Raw genomic sequence first — 19715 nt, 5'->3', positions numbered from 1 at the left:
TTATCTCTCAGAACTGAGCAAGTGGAGAGACGTTCGTTCATCTAGCACCAAGGGAACGGGTTGCAGGAGACACATTTTCTCTGATTTCTCAGTCTGTTTCCTAGTGCCGGTTTGAAGTTCCTGCAGTTTACACCGTAAAACAGAGTTGGAGCTAGTACCTCCCCATATATATGTATGGAATGGAGTTTGCAACTGAAAAGAAACATTGTGTTCCCAAAAGCTAGGTGAAGGACGGCTTTCACACACACTTATCTCTCAGAACTGAGCAAGTGGAGAGACGTTCGTTCATCTAGCACCAAGGGAACTGGTTGCAGGAGACACTTTTTCTCTGCTTTCTCAGTCTGTTTCCTAGTGCTGGTTTGAAGTTCCTGTAGTTTTCACTGTAAAATCGAGTTGGAGCTAGTACCTCCCCATATATATGTATGAAATGGAGTTTGCAACTGAAAAGAAACTTTGTGTTCCCAAAAGCTAGGTGAAGGACGGCTTTCACACACAATTATCTCTCAGAACTGAGCAAGTGGAGAGACGTTCGTTCATCTAGCACCAAGGGAACGTGTTGCAGGAGACACTTTTTCTATGCTTACTCAGTCTGTTTCCTAGTGCCGGTTTGAAGTTCCTGCAGTTGTCACCGTAATACAAAGTTGGAGCTAGTACCTCCCCATATATATATATAAAATGGGGTTTGCAACTGAAAAGAAACATTGTGTTCAAACAAGCTAGGTGAAGGACTGCTTTCACACACACTTATCTCTCAGAACTGAGCAAGTGGAGAGACGTTCGTTCATCTAGCACCAAGGGAACGGGTTGCAGGAGACACTTTTTCTCTGCTTTCTCAGTCTGTTTCCTAGTGCCGGTTTGAAGTTCCTGCAGTTTTCACTGTAAAACGGAGTTGGAGCTAGTACCTCCCCATATATATGTATGGAATGGAGTTTGCAACTGAAAAGAAACTTTGTGTTCCAAACAAGCAAGGTGAAGGACGGCTTTCACACACACTTATCTCTCAGAACTGAGCAAGTGGAGAGACTTTCGTTCATCTAGCACCAAGGGAACGGGTTGCAGGAGACACTTTTTCTCTGCTTTCTCAGTCTGTTTCCTAGTGCCGGTTTGAATTTCCTGAGTTTTCACTGTAAAACCGAGTTGGAGCTATTACCTCCCCATATATATGTATGGAATGGAGTTTGCAAATGAAAAGAAACTTTGTGTTCCCAACAAGCAACGTGAAGGACGGCTTTCACACACACTTATCTCTCAGAACTGAGCAAGTGGAGAGACGTTCGTTCATCTAGCACCAAGGGAACGGGTTGCAGGAGACACTTTTTCTCTGCTTTCTCAGTCTGTTTCTTAGTGCCGGTTTGAATTTCCTGAGTTTTCACTTTAAAACCGAGTTGGAGCTATTACCTCCCCATATATATGTATGGAATGGAGTTTGCAACTGAAAAGAAACTTTGTGTTCCAAACAAGCTAGGTGAAGGACGGCTTTCACACACCCTTATCTCTCAGAACTGAGCAAGTGGAGAGACTTTCGTTCATCTAGCACCAAGGGAACGGGTTGCAGGAGACACTTTTTCTCTGCTTTCTCAGTCTGTTTTCTAGTGCCGGTTTGAATTTCCTGAGTTTTCACTGTAAAACCGAGTTGGAGCTATTACCTCCCCATATATATGTATGGAATGGAGTTTGCAACTGAAAAGAAACTTTGTGTTCCCAACAAGCAAGGTGAAGGACGGCTTTCACACACACTTATCTCTCAGAACTGAGCAAGTGGAGAGACGTTCGTTCATCTAGCACCAAGGGAACGGGTTGCAGGAGACACTTTTTCTCTGCTTTCTCAGTCTGTTTCCTAGTGCCGGTTTGAATTTCCTGAGTTTTCACTGTAAAACCGAGTTGGAGCTAGTACCTCCCCATATATATGTATGGAATGGAGTTTGCAACTGAAAAGAAACTTTGTGTTCCCATCAAGCTAAGTGAAGGACGGCATTCACACACACTTATCTCTCAGAACTGAGCAAGTGGAGAGACATTCGTTCATCTAGCACCAAGGAAACGGGTTGCAGGAGACACTTTTTCTCTGCATTCTCAGTCTGTTTCCTAGTGCCGGTTTGAAGTTCCTTCAGTTTTCACTGTAAAACCGAGTTGGAGCTAGTACCTCCCAATATATATGTATGGAATGGAGTTTGCAACTGAAAAGTAACTTTGGGTTCCCAACAAGCTAGGTGAAGGACGGCTTTCACACACACTTATCTCTCAGAACTGAGCAAGTGGAGAGACGTTCGTTCATCTAGCACCAAGGGAACGGGTTGCAGGAGACACATTTTCTCTGATTTCTCAGTCTGTTTCCTAGTGCCGGTTTGAAGTTCCTGCAGTTTACACCGTAAAACAGAGTTGGAGCTAGTACCTCCCCATATATATGTATGGAATGGAGTTTGCAACTGAAAAGAAACATTGTGTTCCCAAAAGCTAGGTGAAGGACGGCTTTCACACACACTTATCTCTCAGAACTGAGCAAGTGGAGAGACGTTCGTTCATCTAGCACCAAGGGAACGGGTTGCAGGAGACACTTTTTCTCTGCTTTCTCAGTCTGTTTCCTAGTGCTGGTTTGAAGTTCCTGCAGTTTTCACTGTAAAATCGAGTTGGAGCTAGTACCTCCCCATATATATGTATGGAATGGAGTTTGCAACTGAAAAGAAACTTTGTGTTCCCAAAAGCTAGGTGAAGGACGGCTTTCACACACACTTATCTCTCAGAACTGAGCAAGTGGAGAGACGTTCGTTCATCTAGCACCAAGGGAACGGGTTGCAGGAGACACTTTTTCTATGCTTACTCAGTCTGTTTCCTAGTGCCGGTTTGAAGTTCCTGCAGTTGTCACCGTAATACAAAGTTGGAGCTAGTACCTCCCCATATATATATATAAAATGGGGTTTGCAACTGAAAAGAAACATTGTGTTCAAACAAGCTAGGTGAAGGACTGCTTTCACACACACTTATCTCTCAGAAATGAGCAAGTGGAGAGACGTTCGTTCATCTAGCACCAAGGGAACGGGTTGCAGGAGACACTTTTTCTCTGCTTTCTCAGTCTGTTTCCTAGTGCCGGTTTGAAGTTCCTGCAGTTTTCACTGTAAAACCGAGTTGGAGCTAGTACCACCCCATATATATGTATGGAATGGAGTTTGCAACTGAAAAGAAACTTTGTGTTCCAAACAAGCTAGGTGAAGGACGGCTTTCACACACACTTATCTCTCAGAACTGAGCAAGTGGAGAGACTTTCGTTCATCTAGCACCAAGGGAACGGGTTGCAGGAGACACTTTTTCTCTGCTTTCTCAGTCTGTTTCCTAGTGCCGGTTTGAATTTCCTGAGTTTCCACTGTAAAACCGAGTTGGAGCTAGTACCTCCCCATATATATGTATGGAATGGAGTTTGCAAATGAAAAGAAACTTTGTGTTCCCAACAAGCAAGGTGAAGGACGGCTTTCACACACACTTATCTCTCAGAACTGAGCAAGTGGAGAGACGTTCGTTCATCTAGCACCAAGGGAACGGGTTGCAGGAGACACTTTTTCTCTGCTTTCTCAGTCTGTTTCTTAGTGCCGGTTTGAATTTCCTGAGTTTTCACTGTAAAACCGAGTTGGAGATATTACCTCCCCATATATATGTATGGAATGGAGTTTGCAACTGAAAAGAAACTTTGTGTTCCAAACAAGCTAGGTGAAGGACGGCTTTCACACACCCTTATCTCTCAGAACTGAGCAAGTGGAGAGACTTTCGTTCATCTAGCACCAAGGGAACGGGTTGCAGGAGACACTTTTTCTCTACTTTCTCAGTCTGTTTCCTAGTGCCGGTTTGAATTTCCTGAGATTTCACTGTAAAACCGAGTTGGAGCTATTACATCCCCATATATATGTATGGAATGGAGTTTGCAACTGAAAAGAAACTTTGTGTTCCCAACAAGCAAGGTGAAGGACGGCTTTCACACACACTTATCTCTCAGAACTGAGCAAGTGGAGAGACGTTCGTTCATGTAGCACCAAGGGAACGGGTTGCAGGAGACACTTATTCTCTGCTTTCTCAGTCTGTTTCCTAGTGCCGGTTTGAATTTCCTGAGTTTTCACTGTAAAACCGAGTTGGAGCTAGTACCTCCCCATATATATGTATGCAATGGAGTTTGCAACTAAAAGGAAACTTTGTGTTCCCATCAAGCTAAGTGAAGGACGGCATTCACACACACTTATCTCTCAGAACTGAGCAAGTTGAGAGACGTTCGTTCATCTAGCACCAAGGGAACGGGATGCAGGAGACACTTTTTCTCTGCTTTCCCAGTCTGTTTCCGAGTGCCGGTTTGAAGTTCCTGAGTTTTCACTGTAAAACAGAGTTGGAGCTAGTACCTCCCCATATATATGTATGGAATGGATTTTGCAACTGAAAAGAAACTTTGTGTTCCCAACAAGCTAGTTGAAGGACGGCTTTCACACACACTTATCTCTCAGAACTGAGCAAGAGGAGAGACATTCGTTCATCTAGCACCAAGGAAACGGGTTGCAGGAGACACTTATTCTCTGCATTCTCAGTCTGTTTCCTAGTGCCGGTTTGAAGTTCCTTCAGTTTTCACTGTAAAACCGAGTTGGAGCTAGTACCTCCCAATATATATGTATGGAATGGAGTTTGCAACTGAAAAGAAACTTTGTGTTCCCAACAAGCTAGGTGAAGTATGGCTTTCACACACACTTATCTCTCAGAACTGAGCAAGTGGAGAGACGTTCGTTCATCTAGCACCAAGGGAACGGGTTGCAGGAGACACTTTTTCTCTGCTTTCTCAGTCTGTTTCATAGTGCCGGTTTGAATTTCCTGAGTTTTCACTGTAAAACCGAGTTAGAGCTATTACCTCCCCATATATATGTATGGAATGGAGTTTGCAACTGAAAAGAAACTTTGTGTTCCCAACAAGCAAGGTGAAGGACGGCTTTCACACACACTTATCTCTCAGAACTGAGCAAGTGGAGAGACGTTCGTTCATCTAGCACCAAGGGAACGGGTTGCAGGAGACACTTTTTCTCTGTTTCTCAGTCTGTTTCCTAGTGCCGGTTTGAATTTCCTGAGTTTTCACTGTAAAACCGAGTTGGAGCTATTACCTCCCCATATATATGTATGGAATGGAGTTTGCAACTGAAAAGAAACTTTGTGTTCCAAACAAGCTAGGTGAAGGACGGCTTTCACACACCATTATCTCTCAGAACTGAGCAAGTGGAGAGACTTTCGTTCATCTAGCACCAAGGGAACGGGTTGCAGGAGACACTTTTTCTCTGCTTTCTCAGTCTGTTTCCTAGTGCCGGTTTGAATTTCCTGAGTTTTCACTGTAAAACCGAGTTAGAGCTATTACCTCCCCATATATATGTATGGAATGGAGTTTGCAACTGAAAAGAAACTTTGTGTTCCCAACAAGCAAGGTGAAGTACGGCTTTCACACACACTTATCCCTCAGAACTGAGCAAGTGGAGAGACGTTCGTTCATCTAGCACCAAGGGAACGGGTTGCAGGAGACACTTTTTCTCTGCTTTCTCAGTCTGTTTCCTAGTGCCGGGTTGAATTTCCTGAGTTTTCACTGTAAAACCGAGTTGGAGCTATTACCTCCCCATATATATGTATGGAATGGAGTTTGCAACTGAAAAGAAACTTTGTGTTCCAAACAAGCTAGGTGAAGGACGGCTTTCACACACCCTTATCTCTCAGAACTGAGCAAGTGGAGAGACTTTTGTTCATCTAGCACCAAAGGAACGGGTTGCAGGGGACACTATTTCTCTGCTTTCTCAGTCTGTTTCCTAGTCCCGGTTTGAATTTCCTGAGTTTTCACTGTAAAACCGAGTTGGAGCTATTACCTCCCCATATATATGTATGGAATGGAGTTTGCATCTGAAAAGAAACTTTGTGTTCCCAACAAGCAAGGTGAAGGACGGCTTTCACACACACTTATCTCTCAGAACTGAGCAAGTGGAGAGACGTTCGTTCATCTAGCACCAAGGGAACGGGTTGCAGGAGACACTTTTTCTCTGCTTTCTCAGTCTGTTTCCTAGTGCCGGTTTGAATTTCCTGAGTTTTCACTGTAAAACCGAGTTGGAGCTAGTACCTCCCCATATATATGTATGGAATGGAGTTTGCAACTGAAAAGAAACTTTGTGTTCCCAACAAGCAAGGTGAAGGACGGCTTTCACACACACTTATCTCTCAGAACTGAGCAAGTGGAGAGACGTTCGTTCATCTAGCACCAAGGGAACGGGTTGCAGGAGACACTTTTTCTCTGCTTTCTCAGTCTGTTTCCTAGTGCCGGTTTGAATTTCCTGAGTTTTCACTGTAAAACCGAGTTGGAGCTATTACCTCCCCATATATATGTATGGAATGGAGTTTGCAACTGAAAAGAAACTTTGTGTTCCAAACAAGCTAGGTGAAGGACGTCTTTCACACACCCTTATCTCTCAGAACTGAGCAAGTGGAGAGACTTTCGTTCATCTAGCACCAAGGGAACGGGTTGCAGGAGACACTTTTTCTCTGCTTTCTCAGTCTGTTTCCTAGTGCCGGTTTGAATTTCCTGAGTTTTCAATGTAAAACCGAGTTGGAGATATTACCTCCCCATATATATGTATGGAATGGAGTTTGCAACTGAAAAGAAACTTTGTGTTCCCATCAAGCTAAGTGAAGGACGGCATTCACACACACTTATCTCTCAGAACTGAGCAAGTTGAGAGACGTTCGTTCATCTAGCACCAAGGGAACGGGATGCAGGAGACACTTTTTCTCTGCTTTCTCAGTCTGTTTCCTAGTGCCGGTTTGAATTTCCTGAGTTTTCACTGTAAAACCGAGTTGGAGCTATTACCTCCCCATATATATGTATGGAATGGAGTTTGCAACTGAAAATAAACTTTGTGTTCCAAACAAGCTAGGTGAAGGACGGCTTTCACACACCCTTATCTCTCAGAACTGAGCAAGTGGAGAGACTTTCGTTCATCTAGCACCAAGGGAACGGGTTGCAGGGGACACTATTTCTCTGCTTTCTCAGTCTGTTTCCTAGTCCCGGTTTGAATTTCCTGAGTTTTCACTGTAAATCCTATTTGGAGCTATTACCTCCCCATATATATGTATGGAATGGAGTTTGCAACTGAAAAGAAACTTTGTGTTCCCAACAAACAAGGTGAAGGACGGCTTTCACACACACTTATCTCTCAGAACTGAGCAAGTGGAGAGACGTTCGTTCATCTAGCACCAAGGGAACGGGTTGCAGGAGACACTTTTTCTCTGCTTTGTCAGTCTGTTTCCTAGTGCCGGTTTGAATTTCCTGAGTTTTCACTGTAAAACCGAGTTGCAGCTAGTACCTCCCCATATATATGTATGGAATGGAGTTTGCAACTGAAAAGAAACTTTGTGTTCCCAACAAGCAAGGTGAAGGACGGCTTTCACACACACTTATCTCTCAGAACTGAGCAAGTGGAGAGACGTTCGTTCATCTAGCACCAAGGGAACGGGTTGCAGGAGACACTTTTTCTCTGCTTTCTCAGTCTGTTTCCTAGTGCCGGTTTGAATTTCCTGAGTTTTCACTGTAAAACCGAGTTGGAGCTATTACCTCCCCATATATATGTATGGAATGGAGTTTGCAACTGAAAAGAAACTTTGTGTTCCAAACAAGCTAGGTGAAGGACGTCTTTCACACACCCTTATCTCTCAGAACTGAGCAAGTGGAGAGACTTTCGTTCATCTAGCACCAAGGGAACGGGTTGCAGGAGACACTTTTTCTCTGCTTTCTCAGTCTGTTTCCTAGTGCCGGTTTGAATTTCCTGAGTTTTCACTGTAAAACCGAGTTGGAGCTATTACCTCCCCATATATATGTATGGAATGGAGTTTGCAACTGAAAAGAAACTTTGTGTTCCCATCAAGCTAAGTGAAGGACGGCATTCACACACACTTATCTCTCAGAACTGAGCAAGTTGAGAGACGTTCGTTCATCTAGCACCAAGGGAACGTGATGCAGGAGACACTTTTTCTCTGCTTTCTCAGTCTGTTTCCTAGTGCCGGTTTGAAGTTCCTGAGTTTTCACTGTAAAACAGAGTTGGAGCTAGTACCTCCCCATATATATGTATGGAATGGTGTTTGCAACTGAAAAGAAACTTTGTGTTCCCAACAAGCTAGTTGAAGGACGGCTTTCACACACACTTATCTCTCAGAACTGAGCAAGTGGAGAGACTTTCGTTCACCTAGCACCAAGGGAACGGGTTGCAGGGGACACTATTTCTCTGCTTTCTCAGTCTGTTTCCTAGTCCCGGTTTGAATTTCCTGAGTTTTCACTGTAAAACCGAGTTGGAGCTATTACCTCCCCATATATATGTATGGAATGGAGTTTGCATCTGAAAAGAAACTTTGTGTTCCCAACAAGCAAGGTGAAGGACGGCTTTCACACACACTTATCTCTCAGAACTGAGCAAGTGGAGAGACGTTCGTTCATCTAGCACCAAGGGAACGGGTTGCAGGAGACACTTTTTCTCTGCTTTCTCAGTCTGTTTCCTAGTGCCGGTTTGAATTTCCTGAGTTTTCATTGTAAAACCGAGTTGGAGCTAGTACCTCCCCATATATATGTATGGAATGGAGTTTGCAACTGAAAAGAAACTTTGTGTTCCCAACAAGCAAGGTGAAGGACGGCTTTCACACACACTTATCTCTCAGAACTGAGCAAGTGGAGAGACGTTCGTTCATCTAGCACCAAGGGAACGGGTTGCAGGAGACACTTTTTCTCTGCTTTCTCAGTCTGTTTCCTAGTGCCGGTTTGAATTTCCTGAGTTTTCACTGTAAAACCGAGTTGGAGCTATTACCTCCCCATATATATGTATGGAATGGAGTTTGCAACTGAAAAGAAACTTTGTGTTCCCAACAAGCAAGGTGAAGGACGGCTTTCACACACACTTATCTCTCAGAACTGAGCAAGTGGAGAGACGTTCGTTCATCTAGCACCAAGGGAACGGGTTGCAGGAGACACTTTTTCTCTGCTTTCTCAGTCTGTTTCCTAGTGCCGGTTTGAAGTTCCTGCAGTTTTCACTGTAAAACCGAGTTGGAGCTAGTACCTCCCCATATATATGCATGGAATGGAGTTTGCAACTGAAAAGAAACTTTGTGTTCCCATCAAGCTAAGTGAAGGACGGCATTCACACACACTTATCTCTCAGAACTGAGCAAGTTGAGAGACGTTCGTTCATCTAGCACCAAGGGAACGGGATGCAGGAGACACTTTTTCTCTGCTTTCTCAGTCTGTTTCCTAGTGCCGGTTTGAATTTCCTGAGTTTTCACTGTAAAACCGAGTTGGAGCTATTACCTCCCCATATATATGTATGGAATTGAGTTTGCAACTGAAAAGAAACTTTGTGTTCCAAACAAGCTAGGTGAAGGACGGCTTTCACACACCCTTATCTCTCAGAACTGAGCAAGTGGAGAGACTTTCGTTCATCTAGCACCAAGGGAACGGGTTGCAGGAGACACTTTTTCTCTGCTTTCTCAGTCTGTTTCCTAGTGCCGGTTTGAAGTTCCTGCAGTTTTCACTGTAAAACCGACTTGGAGCTAGTACCTCCCCATATATATGTATGGAATTGAGTTTGCAACTGAAAAGAAACTTTGTGTTCCCAACAAGCTAGGTGAAGGACGGCTTTCACACACACTTATCTCTCAGAACTGAGCAAGTGGAGAGACGTTCGTTCATCTAGCACCAAGGGAACGGGTTGCAGGAGACACTTTTTCTCTGTTTCTCAGTCTGTTTCCTAGTGCCGGTTTGAAGTTCCTGCAGTTTTCACTGTAAAACCGAGTTGGAGCTTGTACCTCCCCATATATATGTATGGAATGGAGTTTGCATCTGAAAAGAAACATTGTGTTCCCAACAAGCTAGGTGAAGGACGGCTTTCACACACACTTATCTCTCAGAACTGAGCAAGTGGAGAGACGTTCGTTCATCTAGCACCAAGGGAACGGGTTGCAGGAGACACTTTTTCTCTGCTTTCTCAGTCTGTTTCCTAGTGCCGGTTTGAAAATCCTGCAGTTTTCACTGTAAAACCGAGTTGGAGCTAGTACCTCCCCATATATATGTATGGAATGGAGTTTGCAACTGAAAAGAAACATTGTGTTCCCAACAAGCTAGGTGAAGGACGGCTTTCACACACACTTATCTCTCAGAACTGAGCAAGTGGAGAGACGTTCGTTCATCTAGCACCAAGGGAACGGGTTGCAGGAGACACTTTTTCTCTGCTTTCTCAGTGTGTTTCCTAGTGCCGGTTTGAAGTTCCTGCAGTTTTCACTGTAAAACCGAGTTGGAGCTAGTACCTCCCCATATATATGTATGGAATGGAGTTTGCAACTGAAAAGAAACTTTGTGTTCCCAAAAGCTAGGTTAAGGACGGCTTTCACCCACACTTATCTCTCAGAACTGAGCAAGTGGAGAGACGTTCGTTCATCTAGCACCAAGGGAACGGGATGCAGGAGACACTTTTTCTCTGCTTTCTCAGTCTGTTTCCTAGTGCCGGTTTGAAGTTCCTGCAGTTTTCACCGTAATACAGAGTTGGACTAGTACTTCCCCATATATATATATAAAATGGGGTTTGCAACTGAAAAGAAACTTTGTGTTCAAACAAGCTAGGTGAAGGACGGCTTTCACACACACTTATCTCTCAGAACTGAGCAAGTGGAGAGACGTTCGTTCATCTAGCACCAAGGGAACGGGTTGCAGGAGACACATTTTCTCTGCTTTCTCAGTCTGTTTCCTAGTGCCGGTTTGAAGTTCCTGCTGTTTTCACTGTAAAACCGAGTTGGAGCTAGTACCTCCCCATATATATGTATGGAATGGAGTTTGCAACTTAAAAGAAACTTTGTGTTCCCAAAAGCTAGGTGAAGGACGGCTTTCACACACACATATCTCTCAGAACAGAGCAAGTGGAGAGACGTTCGTTCATCTAGCACCAAGGGAACGGGTTGCAGGAGACACTTTTTCTCTGTTTCTCAGTCTGTTTCCTAGTGCCGGTTTGAAGTTCCTGCAGTTTTCACTGTCAAACCGATTTGGAGGTAGTACCTCCCCATATATATGTATGGAATGGAGTTTGCAACTGAAAAGAAACTTTGTGTTCCCAACAAGCTATGTTAAGAGCGGCTTTCACACACACTTATCTCTCAGAACTGAGCAAGTGGAAAGACTTTCATTCATCTAGCACCAAGGGAACGGGTTGCAGGAGACACTTTTTCTCTGCTTTCTCAGTGTGTTTCCTAGTGCCGGTTTGAAGTTCCTGAGTTTTCACTGTAAAACCGAGTTGGAGCTATTACCTCCCCATATATATGTATGGAATGGAGTTTGCAACTGAAAAGAAACTTTGTGTTCCCAAAAGCTAGGTGAAGGACGGCTTTCACACACACTTATTTCTCAGAACTGAGCAAGTGGTGAGACGTTCGTTCATCTAGCACCAAGGGAACGGGTTGCAGGAGACACTTTTTCTCTGCTTTCTCAGTCTGTTTCCTAGTGCCGGTTTGAAGTTCCTGCAGTTTTCACCGTAATAAAGAGTTGGAGCTAGTACTTCCCCATATATAAATATTAAATGGGGTTTGCAACTGAAAAGAAACTTTGTGTTCAAACAAGCTAGGTGAAGGACGGCTTTCACACACACTTATCTCTCAGAACTGAGCAAGTGGAGAGACGTTCGTTCATCTAGCACCAAGGGAACGGGTTGCAGGAGACACATTTTCTCTGCTTTCTCAGTCTGTTTCCTAGTGCCGTTTTGAAGTTCCTGCAGTTTTCACTGTAAAACGGAGTTGGAGCTATTACCTCCCCATATATATGTATGGTTTGGAGTTTGCAACTTAAAAGAAACTTTGTGTTCCCAAAAGCTAGGTGAAGGACGGCTTTCACACACACTTATCTCTCAGAACTGAGCAAGTGGAGAGACGTTCGTTCATCTAGCACCAAGGGAACGGGTTGCAGGAGACACTTTTTCTCTGCTTTCTCAGTCTGTTTCCTAGTGCCGGTTTGAAGTACCTGCAGTTCTCACCATAATACAGAGTTGGAGCAAGTACCTCCCCATATATATATATAAAATGGGGTTTGCAACTGAAAAGAAACATTGTGTTCAAACAAGCTAGGTGAAGGACGGCATTCACACACATTTATCTCTCAGAACTGAGCTAGTGGAGAGACGTTCGTTCATCTAGCACCAAGGGAACGGGTTGCAGGAGACACTTTTTCTCTGCTTTCTCAGTCTGTTTCCTAGTGCCGGTTTGAAGTTCCTGCAGTTTTCACCGTAATACAGATTTGGAGCTAGTACCTCCCCATATATATATATAAAATGGGGTTTGCAACTGAAAAGAAACTTTGTGTTCAAACAAGCTAGGTGAAGGACGGCTTTCACACACACTTATCTCTCAGAACTGAGCAAGTGGAGAGACGTTCGTTCATCTAGCACCAAGGGAACGGGTTGTAGGAGACACATTTTCTCTGCTTTCTCAGTCTGTTTCCTAGTGCCTGTTTGAAGTTCCTGCAGTTTTCACTGTAAAACCGAGTTGGAGCTACTACCTCCCCATATATATGTATGGAATGGAGTTTGCAACTGAAAAGAAACTTTGTGTTCCCATCAAGCTAATTGAAAGACGGCTTTCACACACACTTATCTCTCAGAACAGAGCAAGTGGAGAGACGTTCGTTCATCTAGCACCAAGGGAACGGGTTGCAGGAGACACTATTTCTCTGCTTTCTCAGTCTGTTTCCTAGTGCCGGTTTGAAGTTCCTGCAGTTTTCACCGTAATACAGAGTTGGAGTTAGTACCACCCATATATATATATAAAATGGTGTTTGCAACTGAAAAGAAACATTGTGTTCAAACAAGCTAGGTGAAGGACGGCATTCACACACACTTATCTCTCAGAACTGAGCAAATGGAGAGACGTTCGTTCATCTAGCACCAAGGGAAAGGGATGCAGGAGACACTTTTTCTCTGCTTTCTCAGTCTGTTTCCTAGTGCCGGTTTGAAGTTCCTGCAGTTTTCACCGTAATACAGAGTTGGACTAGTACTTCCCCATATATATATATAAAATGGGGTTTGCAACTGAAAAGAAAATTTGTGTTCAAACAAGCTAGGTGAAGGACGGCTTTCACACACACTTATCTCTCAGAACTGAGCAAGTGGAGAGACGTTCGTTCATCTAGCACCAAGGGAACGGGTTGCAGGAGACACATTTTCTCTGCTTTCAGTCTGTTTCTAGTGCCGGTTTGAAGTTCCTGCAGTTTTCACTGTAAAACCGAGTTGGAGCTAGTACCTCCCCATATATATGTATGGAATGGAGTTTGCAACTTAAAAGAAACTTTGTGTTCCCAAAAGCTAGGTGAAGGACGGCTTTCACACACACATATCTCTCAGAACTGAGCAAGTGGAGAGACGTTCGTTCATCTAGCACCAAGGGAACGGGTTGCAGGAGACACTTTTTCTCTGTTTCTCAGTCTGTTTCCTAGTGCCGGTTTGAAGTTCCTGCAGTTTTCACTGTAAAACCGAGTTGGAGCAAGTACCTCCCCATATATATGTATGGAATGGAGTTTGCAACTGAAAAGAAACTTTGTGTTCCCAACAAGCTAGGTGAAGGACGGCTTTCACACACACTTATCTCTCAGAACTGAGCAAGTGGAGAGACTTTCGTTCATCTAGCACCAAGGGAACGGGTTGCAGGAGACACTTTTTCTCTGCTTTCTCAGTGTGTTTCCTAGTGCCGGTTTGAAGTTCCTGAGTTTTCACTTTAAAACCGAGTTGGAGCTATTACCTCCCCATATATATGTATGGAATGGAGTTTGCAACTGAAAAGAAACTTTGTGTTCCCAAAAGCTAGGTGAAGGACGGCTTTCACACACACTTATTTCTCAGAACTGAGCAAGTGGAGAGACGTTCGTTCATCTAGCACCAAGGGAACGGGTTGCAGGAGACACTTTTTCTCTGCTTTCTCAGTCTGTTTCCTAGTGCCGGTTTGAAGTTCCTGCAGTTTTCACCGTAATACAGAGTTGGAGCTAGTACTTCCCCATATATAAATATTAAATGGGGTTTGCAACTGAAAAGAAACTTTGTGTTCAAACAAGCTAGGTGAAGGACGGCTTTCACACACACTTATCTCTCAGAACTGAGCAAGTGGAGAGACGTTCGTTCATCTAGCACCAAGGGAACGGGTTGCAGGAGACACATTTTCTCTGCTTTCTCAGTCTGTTTCCTAGTGCCGTTTTGAAGTTCCTGCAGTTTTCACTGTAAAACCGAGTTGGAGCTAGTACCTCCCCATATATATGTATGGTTTGGAGTTTGCAACTTAAAAGAAACTTTGTGTTCCCAAAAGCTAGGTGAAGGACGGCTTTCACACACACTTATCTCTCAGAACTGAGCAAGTGGAGAGACGTTCGTTCATCTAGCACCAAGGGAACGGGTTGCAGGAGACACTTTTTCTCTGCTTTCTCAGTCTGTTTCCTAGTGCCGGTTTGAAGTACTTGCAGTCCTCACCATAATACAGAGTTGGAGCTAGTACCTCCCCATATATATATATAAAATGGGGTTTGCAACTGAAAAGAAACATTGTGTTCAAACAAGCTAGGTGAAGGACGGCATTCACACACATTTATCTCTCAGAACTGAGCTAGTGGAGAGACGTTCGTTCATCTAGCACCAAGGGAACGGGTTGCTGGAGACACTTTTTCTCTGCTTTCTCGGTCTGTTTCCTAGTGCCGGTTTGAAGTTCCTGCAGTTTTCACCGTAATACAGAGTTGGAGCTAGTACCTCCCCATATATATATATAAAATGGGGTTTGCAACTGAAAAGAAACTTTGTGTTCAAACAAGCTAGGTGAAGGACGGCTTTCACACACACTTATCTCTCAGAACTGAGCAAGTGGAGAGACTTTCGTTCATCTAGCACCAAGGGAACGGGTTGTAGGAGACACATTTTCTCTGCTTTCTCAGTCTGTTTCCTAGTGCCGGTTTGAAGTTCCTGCAGTTTTCACTGTAAAACCGAGTTGGAGCTAGTACCTTCCCATATATATGTATGGAATGGAGTTTGCAACTGAAAAGAAACTTTGTGTTCCCATCAAGCTAATTGAAAGACGGCTTTCACACACACTTATCTCTCAGAACAGAGCAAGTGGAGAGACGTTCGTTCATCTAGCACCAAGGGAACGGGTTGCAGGGGACACTATTTCTCTGCTTTCTCAGTCTGTTTCCTAGTGCCGGTTTGAAGTTCCTGCAGTTTTCACCGTAATACAGAGTTGGAGCTAGTACCACCCATATATATATATAAAATGGTGTTTGCAACTGAAAAGAAACATTGTGTTCAAACAAGCTAGGTGAAGGACGGCATTCACACACACTTATCTCTCAGAACTGAGCAAGTGGAGAGACGTTCGTTCATCTAGCACCAAGTGAACGGTTTGCAGGAGACACTTTTTCTCTGCTTTCTCAGTCTGTTTCCTAGTGCCGGTATGAAGTTCCTGCAGTTTTCACCGTAATACAGATTTGGAGCTAGTACCTCCCCATATATATATATAAAATGGGGTTTGCAACTGAAAAGAAACTTTGTGTTCAAACAACCTAGGTGAAGGACGGCTTTCACACACACTTATCTCTCAGAACTGAGCAAGTGGAGAGACGTTCGTTCATCTAGCACCAAGGGAAAGGTTTGCAGGAGACACATTTTCTCTGCTTTCTCAGTCTGTTTCCTAGTGCCGGTTTGAAGTTCCTTCAGTTTTCACTGTAAAACCGAGTTGGAGCTAGTACCTCCCCATATATATGTATGGAATGGAGTTTGCAACTGAAAAGAAACTTTGTGTTCCCATCAAGCTAAGTGAAGGACGGCTTTCACACACACTTATCTCTCAGAACAGAGCAAGTGGAGAGACGTTCGTTCATCTAGCACCAAGGGAACGGGTTGTAGGAGACACTTTTTCTCTGCTTTCTCAGTCTGTTTCCTAGTGCCGGTTTGAAGTTCCTGCAGTTTTCACTGTAAAACCGAGTTGGAGCTAGTACCTCCCCATATATATGTATGGAATGGAGTTTGCAACTGAAAAGAAACTTTGTGTTCCCAACAAGCTAGGTGAAGGACGGCTTTCACACACACTTATCTCTCAGAACTGAGCAAGTGGAGAGATGTTCGTTCATCTAGCACCAAGGGAACGGTATGCAGGAGACACTTTTTCTCTGCTTTCTCAATCTGTTTCCTAGTGCCTGTTTGAAGTTCCTGAGTTTTCACTGTAAAACCGAGTTGGAGCTATTACCTCCCCATATATATGTATGGAATGGAGTTTGCAACTGAAAAGAAACTTTGTGTTCCCAACAAGCAAGTTGAAAGACGGCTTTCACACACACTTATCTCTCAGAACTGAGCAAGTGGAGAGACGTTCGTTCATCTAGCACCAAGGGAACGGTTTGCAGGAGACACTTTTTCTCTGCTTTCTCAGTCTGTTTCCTAGTGCCGGTTTGAAGTTCCTGCAGTTTTCACTGTAAAACCGAGTTGGAGCTAGTACCTCCCAATATATATGAATGGAATGGAGTTTGCAATGGAAAGAAACTTTGGGTTCCCAACAAGCTAGGTGAAGGACGGCTTTCACACACACTTTTCTCTCAGAACTGAGCAAGTGGAGAGACTTTCGTTCATCTAGCACGAAGGGAACGGGTTGCAGGAGACACTTTTTCTCTGCTTTCTCAGTCTGTTTCCTAGTTCCGGTTTGAAGTTCCTGAGTTTTCACTGTCAAACCGACTTGGAGCTATTACCTCCCCATATATATGTATGGAATGGAGTTTGCAACTGAAAAGAAACTTTGTGTTCCCAACAAGCTATGTGAAGGACGGCTTTCACACACACTTATCTCTCAGAACTGAGCAAGTGGAGAGACGTTCGTTCATCTAGCACCAAGGGAACGGGTTGCAGGAGACACTTTTTCTCTGCTTTCTCAGTCTGTTTCCTAGTGCCGGTTTGAAGTTCCTGCAGTTTTCACTGTAAAACCGAGTTGGAGCTAGTACCTCCCCATATATATGTATGGAATGGAGTTTGCAACTGAAAAGAAACTTTGTGTTCCCAAAAGCTAGGTGAAGGACGGCTTTCACACACACTTATCTCTCAGAACTGAGCAAGTGGAGAGACGTTCGTTCATCTAGCACCAAGGGAACGGGTTGCAGGAGACACTTTTTCTCTGCTTTCTCAGTCTGTTTGCTACTGCCGTTTTGAAGTTCCTGCAGTTTTCACCGTAAAACAGTTTTGGAGCTAGTACCTCCCCATATATATGTATGGAATGGAGTTTGCAACTGAAAAGAAACATTGTGTTCCCAACAAGCTAGGTGAAGGACGGCTTTCACACACACTTATCTCTCAGAACTGAGCAAGTGGAGAGACGTTCGTTCATCTAGCACCAAGGAAACGGGTTGCAGGAGACACTTTTTCTCTGCTTTCTCAGTCTGTTTCCTAGTGCCGGTTGGAAGTTCCTGCAGTTTTCACTGTAAAACCGACTTGGAGCTAGTACCTCCCCATATAAATGTATGGAATGGAGTTTGCAACTGAAAAGAAACTTTGTGTTCCCAACAAGCTAGGTGAAGGATGGCTTTCACACACACTTATCTCTCAGAACTGAGCAAGTGGAGAGACGTTCGTTCATCTAGCACCAAGGGAACGGGTTGCAGGAGACACTTTTTCTCTGCTTTCTCAGTCTGTTTCCTAGTGCCGGTTTGAAGTACCTGCAGTTCTCACCATAATACAGAGTTGGAGCTAGTACCTCCCCATATATATATATAAAATGGGGTTTGCAACTGAAAAGAAACATTGTGTTCAAACAAGCTAGGTGAAGGACGGCATTCACACACATTTATCTCTCAGAACTGAGCTAGTGGAGAGACGTTCGTTCATCTAGCACCAAGGGAACGGGTTGCAGGAGACACTTTTTCTCTGCTTTCTCAGTCTGTTTCCTAGTGCCGGTTTGAAGTTCCTGCAGTTTTCACCGTAATACAGATTTGGAGCTAGTACCTCCCCATATACATATATAAAATGGGGTTTGCAACTGAAAAGAAACTTTGTGTTCAAACAAGCTAGGTGAAGGACGGCTTTCACACACACTTATCTCTCAGAACTGAGCAAGTGGAGAGACGTTCGTTCATCTAGCACGAAGGGAACGGGTTGTAGGAGACACATTTTCTCTGCTTTCTCAGTCTGTTTCCTAGTGCCGTTTTGAAGTTCCTGCAGTTTTCACTGTAAAACCGAGTTGGAGCTAGTACCTCCCCATATATATGTATGGAATGGAGTTTGCAACTGAAAAGAAACTTTGTGTTCCCATCAAGCTAATTGAAAGACGGCTTTCACACACACTTATCTCTCAGAACAGAGCAAGTGGAGAGACGTTCGTTCATCTAGCACCAAGGGAACGGGTTGCAGGAGACACTTTTTCTCTGCTTTCTCAGTCTGTTTCCTAGTGCCGGTTTGAAGTTCCTGCAGTTTTCACCGTAATACAAAGTTGGAGCTAGTACCACCCATATATATATATAAAATGGTGTTTGCAACTGAAAAGAAACATTGTGTTCAAACAAGCTAGGTGAAGGACGGCATTCACACACACTTATCTCTCAGAACTGAGCAAGTGGAGAGACGTTCGTTCATCTAGCACCAAGGGAACGGTTTGCAGGAGACACTTTTTCTCTGTTTCTCAGTCTGTTTCCTAGTGCCGGTACGAAGTTCCTGCAGTTTTCACCGTAATACAGATTTGGAGCTAGTACCTCACCATATATATATATAAAATGGGGTTTGCAACTGAAAAGAAACTTTGTGTTCAAACAACCTAGGTGAAGGACGGCTTTCACACACACTTATCTCTCAGAACTGAGCAAGTGGAGAGACGTTCGTTCATCTAGCACCAAGGGAACGGTTTGCAGGAGACACATTTTCTCTGCTTTCTCAGTCTGTTTCCTAGTGCCGGTTTGAAGTTCCTGCAGTTTTCACTGTAAAACCGAGTTGGAGCTAGTACCTCCCCATATATATGTATGGAATGGAGTTTGCAACTGAAAAGAAACTTTGTGTTCCCATCAAGCTAAGTGAAGGACGGCTTTCACACACACTTATCTCTCAGAACAGAGCAAGTGGAGAGACGTTCGTTCATCTAGCACCAAGGGAACGGTATGCAGGAGACACTTTTTCTCTGCTTTCTCAATCTGTTTCCTAGTGCCTGTTTGAAGTTCCTGAGTTTTCACTGTAAAACCGAGTTGGAGCTATTACCTCCCCATATATATGTATGGAATGGAGTTTGCAAATGAATAGAAACTTTGTGTTCCCAACAAGCAAGTTGAAAGACGGCTTTCACACACACTTATCTCTCAGAACTGAGCAAGTGGAGAGACGTTCGTTCATCTAGCACCAAGGGAACGGTTTGCAGGAGACACTTTTTCTCTGCTTTCTCAGTCTGTTTCCTAGTGCCGGTTTGAAGTTCCTGCAGTTTTCACCGTAAAGAAGAGTTGGAGCTAGTACCTCCCCATATATATGTATGGAATGTAGTTTGCAACTGAAAAGAAACATTGTGTTCCCAACAAGCTAGTTGAAGGACGGCATTCACCCACACTTATCTCTCAGAACTGAGCAAGTTGAGAGACGTTCGTTCATCTAGCACCAAGGGAACGGGTTGCAGGAGACACTTTTTCTCTGCTTTCTCAGTCTGTTTCCTGGTGCCGATTTGAAGTT

The sequence above is a fragment of the Camelus bactrianus genome, chromosome 3 (assembly GCF_048773025.1).
Source record: "Camelus bactrianus isolate YW-2024 breed Bactrian camel chromosome 3, ASM4877302v1, whole genome shotgun sequence".
NCBI classification, from domain to species: Eukaryota; Metazoa; Chordata; class Mammalia; order Artiodactyla; family Camelidae; genus Camelus; species Camelus bactrianus.
Note: the sequence above shows the minus strand (reverse complement) of the source record.